This window comes from Triticum dicoccoides, chromosome 1B (assembly GCF_002162155.2).
Source record: "Triticum dicoccoides isolate Atlit2015 ecotype Zavitan chromosome 1B, WEW_v2.0, whole genome shotgun sequence".
Classification (NCBI taxonomy): domain Eukaryota; kingdom Viridiplantae; phylum Streptophyta; class Magnoliopsida; order Poales; family Poaceae; genus Triticum; species Triticum dicoccoides.
Window position 1 is genome coordinate 96,083,661 of NC_041381.1, and position 7,006 is coordinate 96,090,666.

Consider the following 7,006-nt stretch of genomic DNA (forward strand, 5'->3'; position numbering starts at 1 on the left):
TGTTTTAAAAATGTACAGCCCATTTCTCATTACTAATTGGCCATTTTCTCGGCCAGCCAAATGAAAGCTCTCCTCGTCTTGAAAGATTTGCAACCCAACAGGCCTGACAAAGCGACTTACTTGGCAAATCACAAAAAAACTGGGTTGTGGCCATGGACCTAGCTGTCAGCCTCTCCACGTACAGTACTCTTCCGATGGAAGTCGTTCCTTGACAACGTTGACCATGCTGCGCGGAGAGCACCACGGTGGTGGACGGCGAGGCCTAGGAAGGGGACGACGCGGAGCCGGGGAAGACGCGGAAGTGGAAGCGTGGGTGAGTCGAGGGATGGCTTGGCCAGCGGCGGGAGTAGTAGGGGGCGGTGAGGCCTCCGCAAAATCACAGCCGGCCACGGGAGGCAGGAGCAGGCGGCACGATCGGCGCTGCTTTGGGCGGCTGGAGCAAGAAGACCAGAGGTTGAAGAAGCACGATGGCCGTTGGATGGACATCGTAAGGTCACTGTAGCTAGAATCATTCATATTGACTAAGTTGACAAAGCCCTCCGTCACCGTCAACTTAGTGGGCCCACAAGTCAGCCTCCCACCAAGGTGGGTCCCAGCTAGCAGGGGGATTATTCATTTTTTTCTGTTAATAAGGAGGCACTTCCAATGGGTCCGAGCTGACAGCGGGGGCAATGTTTTTTTCGCGAAATACGGTGGCCCGTCTGGTGGGTCCCAGTAGTCAGGGGGCAAACATTTTTTTCACAAAATACGGTGGCCTGTCTAGTGGGTCCCTGCTGTCAGTTGGAGGAATAATTATTTTCCGCGTAATAAGGAGGCACTTACTTGCTGCGGCCATGGACCCAGCTGTCAGACTCTTCATGTACAGTATACTTCAGATGGAAGTCGTTCCTTGACCATGTTGACCATGCCGCGTTCCATTGCATGCAGGCGTCAATGGGCATGGTGCGTCCGCACTGTCAGCCTCTCACGTACAGTCATCTTCCGATGACTCTCGGTTGTTGACCATGTTGACCACACCGTGCCGAGCGCACCCAGACTGGAACGACCCGGAGATGGGGAATACGGGGCAGTGGAGTCGCAGATGGAGAGGAGTGGGAAACTTCACTGGTTCGGGTGCGCGGCAGCACAGCCGCGGTGCCGCCCACGGGAGACAGGAGCAAGAATAGAGGTTGAAGAAGGAGCACGGCTGTTGGATTAACATCCAACGGTCTAGCTGCTAGAATCATTTGTTGATTAAGCTGACAAAGCCGTGCGTACACATCCGCTTAGTAGGCCCACAAGTCAGCCACCAAATCTGACGGGTCCCAGCTGTCAACGGGATGAATAATTTTTTTCGCAACACAAGGAGGCACTTCCTTCCATGCGAAGATACAGCCGGTGGGTCCCAGTTGTCAGGTGGAGGAAACATTTTTTTCAGCTTAATAAGGAGGAACTTTCCTTGCGTGCGACCATGGACCTTGTGGCTCCCAGCCATCAGGCTCTCCATGTACAGCCCTCTTCCGATGACTCTCGTTTGTTGACCATGCCGCACCGAGTGCAGCGAGGCGGTGGACGACGGCGAGGCCCCGGACGGGAACGACTCAGAGATGGGAAGACGCGGCAGTGGAGTCGCAGATTGAGAGGAGGAGAAGGGTTATAGCTGGTTCTATTGCAGCGTGGGGCTATAGTCCGTCGAGAATAACAGGAGGTGTCGAGGGGTGGAGGGATAGCCTGGCCGGCGGTGGGGTAGCGCTTCGCAGCGATGCGTGCTAAGCAGAGCCTCTAGCCGCCGGAGGCCAGACCAGGCGGTCCCGGCGATGCTGGAGGAAGAAGACGAGAGATTGAAGATGCATGCCAGCCGTTGGATATAAATCCAATGGCTATGGATGACACAATCATTTGTTGACCAAGTTGACAACGCCCTGCGTAGGCTTCGACCTATTGGCCCATATGTCAGCCTGCAAAAATGTGGCATATATTTAACCCATGTTTTCTAGAATGTACAGTCCATTTGCTGGGCTGGGTGAACAGATAATTTCGCGTCAATCTGGCCCATTTATATTTTCTAAGAAATCCCAGCCCATTTGCACTTCCTTGAAATTCACGTATTAGGTGGGCTTGTTATATGTATAATGTTATGTTAGAAGGAGCAATTAATATCAAAGAATAAACCGAAGAGGCACATTATATATATATATATATATATAATTAACAAATTAGCGAGTTATTGCTCAAAATAAAAATGAGCGTGTTATTATTAAATTGGTCCTTAAAATCTTTGCAAGCTTTTTTACGCAATCACCAGGATTTTCCTTGCCTGTTTCGTTTTGAAAAAAAGGATTTTCCTTGCCTGTGAGTCAAAAACAACCAGGATTTTCCTTGCCAACTTCCGTTAAACATTTACTTTTATAAGTTAATAACACGTGGGATGTTTTTATAATGTATATATAAGTCTCTATAAAATATACGATAATAGTAATAATATAAATATATATAATGTGGTTAGAAGGGAAAACATAAATTGGACACAGCATTATTATTCTTATATATAGATAAATAGAATAGAGACCTGTATTTTATACCACACAGTAGGCATACTAACAAGTTCACACACAAATACAATAGAAAAGGTAAACATTCGTATCAAACTCAGGTTCACAGGACACGTTCATATTCATAGCCAACATTCACTATCAACAACTCAAAAGATTCATATATACACAAGCTATCTATGCATCCAAATGATTGATAGATCACATGACAACATTCATACATAATTCACAAAAAGATTCAGATATACACATGCTCAGTATGTTTACGCATCCAAATGATTGAGATCACAGCCAATATGATCCACGGACGAACTTTAATTACCTAGGGTACAGACTGGTAAATGGTGTTCAATTGGAGGTACTTCTTTCTAAAATTAGTTCTTGTACGAGTAAACTTTCGAGTACAAAAGAGGCAGCACAGACAATCTGAACTTTGCTTGTAGGTTTATCCTCAAATAGTGGCCTCATGCCGAGGGAGGTTTGAGCAACTTGGCCACTACTTTCATCCAACTAGTTTCCTGGCTCATCTTGGTCATGTATCTCGCCAAAATTCTACATTGCAGACGAGAAAGGAGGCAGTTGAGAAAATGAACCACCCAAATATTTTGTGCAGTTCAACTGAAACGGAGCATCCTTGGCGTGTAGACTAATTAAGTGCCAGCTGAATATACGCGTCAACCAACTTGTCTGGAATCTTTAGACTCCATGCCATATAGTTCGCTACCATATGTGGAGATAACCAAAAGGCACAAGTTGGGAGCAAAGACTGGACTGCGTTTGTCTGGGCTATGCACCAAGCAATATTTTTGGCGTTCACTCTCCTAATACTTGGAGTTTGACAATTGATTGACGCCGGTTGATACTCGAATGAATATGCACTTCTTCTTGTCAACATCGATGCTTGTCTGAGTGAACTTTGGAGTACATAGCAGCAGCATAAGTACCTGTCCATCTGATCATTTTGTGCAGTTCTACTGAAATCACCCGATGTAATGATTTGCCTGCGAGTTCAGGCTCCAAATTACTCCTTTATGAGATCGGCAAACAGTAGCACAATACCAAATTACCAATACATATGACAGGCACAATAATCAGGATAAAGACCAGTACCAACCTGTGTGAGGTAGCATATCAATTACTATTTCCTTTGACTGGAAGCTGAGATAAGCCAAGTGACTGACATCAAAGGAAGAAAGCAAGCCGAGATTAGCGACTGACAGGAAAGGACGGAAGTTGTCGAGTCAATGAAGCACCCACAGTTTTTGTGCAGTTCCACCAAAATCGAGCATCCCTGTTGGCACATATATTGAGAGAGTGAGATTACTGTAATAGTGGGACTAGTTGATGAAACATACACTAACAAATAGAAGGACCCTCATTATCTTAATGGGTAAAGTTGGCAACATAGTAGTCTTGCTTAGAGAGGTATTAGTTTATTTAATCAGTGCCAATTAGCTCAACACTCAAAGCATTGCCATTTATCATAGGTTGCAAAACTTTAATGTGCAAAGATAAAGGAGTTTCTCATGACAGTAGCATGATACAAATAGAGATGACAGCAAACTAATATGGATGAAGGCCTTAGGCCTGTACCAACCTGAGAAAAAAAGCTTATTCATGTAGTCCCATAAGAGATGATAAAGCACTCACTGGAATCACACAATAGTATATATTTTTTTGCACTTCAAATGTATGGTTGAAATCACTCTTGTTTACCAGTGCTGAGATTATATCGAAAGATTATCAAGAACTTCCAGCGGAGTTAAAGCACTGGATGGGATACAGTTCATTGTATTGTCTTGTGTAGTTCCACTAAAATTTATGATTGGCACAACATGATCCCTGTTTGCACAAGTAGGAACAAGGTGAAACCTTCATTAACTTAGTGAGAAAGGATAGGAAGACATTAGCATATTACTCAAACAGTAGCATCAAATTCATGATGGACAATATGCAAAACATTGCCTCATTGAACCAATGGCAATAAATTGGCATGCAAAACAATAGCACTATTATGTCATGACACTAATAATATTCCCTCCCTGCTCCACCACATGATTCACCTCCATAGACAAACATACACACGTACATGATTCAGCATAGGGTCCTACTAAAGATTTGTTTAACTCCAACAGGAAAATTAGGCAGTAATAAATTAGTGGTACTTAAGTACACCTAATTAATTAAGTGAGACAACAGAAGTGGAAGGGCTCCCTGGAGGATCGTCTCACATGTAAGGTAGTCATTGCCGGAGCCCTTGAATGGCCTCGACTGAGGCCTCTGGCTTCAGCAAGATTGCATTGGCACTGTTTATTCTTCTTCTTCTTCCTCTTCATGCTCTGTTTCTCTTTCTCCTCACCAGTTGATGAAACCAAGTACATGATCGGCCTTCTAATTCAGAATTGGTTTTGTCAGTGAGGGAGTACAAGTGTACTAGTAAAAAATAGCATTATTTTCTCATGGCAATTGGAAAATAGAGATGAACACATGCATTAAATATCATTCTTACCTAAAGGAAGGTTATGGCGCCAATATGGATGATGAGGGTTGGAACACAGATCTCCCTCTGTCCAGTTCCACCGAAATGAACCAACTGTTCCATTCTGACATTCCAGTTAAACAGCACAAAAGTCACTTCTTTTAAGAAGAGTTTAGTGTAGTGCACCAAAAGGTCACAACAGCAACCAGGTGAATTGGATATCCCTGTTTGCACAAAAAGGTACAGAGGAAACAGTCAGAGTCTCAAACAATCACAGGCAAAAACATTTGGCTAAACTTGTCATGGCTTATAACAGTGGCATGGCTTCATTTTTACTAGGGACATTAGATTAAGAACAGCTAAATATTTGGTATAAGGGCATGGGACAGTGGGTGCACCAGCAATCCAGCACCATGTACGTAAACAGGGGCATACAGTGGTGATTCATAGTTTGTTGCCCCTAGAAACAAACATCCAAGAAACATATCTGGGTTGGTCCTATTTTTGTTCACTCTAGCCACCTACTCCTATGCGTGGATAGCAAATCTAGTCCTGGTCATACCATTGTGTACAGCGTTACCCCTATATTTCCCTTTTCGACCAAGAGACCGGTTGGATGACCAGTCTGTACTACTTTCACCCCCTTTCCTTCCTGTTTGTACCAAGTCCGATGTACATACTAAATTCTCCCACCCCCACTTTATTTCTTGTTTGAACCAAGTACTCCCTCCGACCGGAATTACTTGTCATCAAAATGGATGTGTCTAGAACTAAAATACATCTAGATACATCCATTTCAATGACAAGTATTGTCGGATGGAGGTAGTACAAGATTCGACTCCATCAAGTAGCGTTACCTCTAACAATAGAAGTAGAAAAATAGGTGACGTTGGACCATCTGATCGAGAGGGGCTGAGAGTTAGAAAATGATGCACATGCAGCGACGTAGTAAGCTGGGGAAGTAGAGCTAAGGCGTTTTCGAACGAAGATATACCTAAAGGTCGTCGGGATGTGGATAGGTGGGCGCCGGGAGGCCGGATCCACCCACATGCAACGACGAAGGGATTGGAGGACCTCCTGCGCTGACGCTCGGCCAGAGATAACGGTGCGGCCGGTAGTGGGTCTCCTCCCTCGCTGTTGACGACGGCCTAAACGCTGCCCCTCCTCCCCTTCACTGGCGGAGGGGGATACGTCCGGATCTGTAACCAGCGGTAAGGATAGAAAGCCAGTATTTTTTGAAGGGAGAAAGACAGTGTTACTACCCCTATCTTGTTTAGATCTGGAGAGGATGAGAGTGTGTGAATAGAGCAACCCTAGCAAGCAAGCGTGGAGGCTCTGACCTATATATACGTAGTGGGGTAGTTTTCCTTTTTCACTCCATCAAAACAATCGTTTAAAATTGTGTACTACTACATGCCAGGTCGCGGGTTTTTTTTAGTTGTTGATTATTTTTTGAGATAGCTACCCGCTTGTTCCAAGTGGTGTTATGATAACCCACAAGTGTAGGGAATCGCAACAGCTTTCGGGGGTAAAATACTCAACCCAAATTTATTGATTCGACACAAGGGGAGATAAAGAATATTCTTGAGTATTAGCAGTTGAGTTGTCAGTTCAACCACACCTGGATAACTTAGTATCTGCAGCAAAGTATTTAGTAGCAAAGTAGTATGATAATAAAGGTAACGGCAGCAAAAGTAAAGATAATAGTTTTGGGGTTTTTGTAGTAGTTGTAACAGTAGCAACGAAAAAGTAAATAAGCGAAGAACAGTATGTGAAAAGCTCGTAGGCATTGGATCAGTGATGGATAATTATGACGAATGCGATTCCTCATGTAATAGCTATAACATAGGGTGACACAGAACTAGCTCCAGTTCATCAATGTCATGTAGGCATGTATTCCGTAAATAGTCATACGTGCTTATGGAAAAGAACTTGCATGACATCTTTTGTCCTACCCTCCCGTGGTAGCGGGGTCCTAGTGGAAACTAAGGGATAT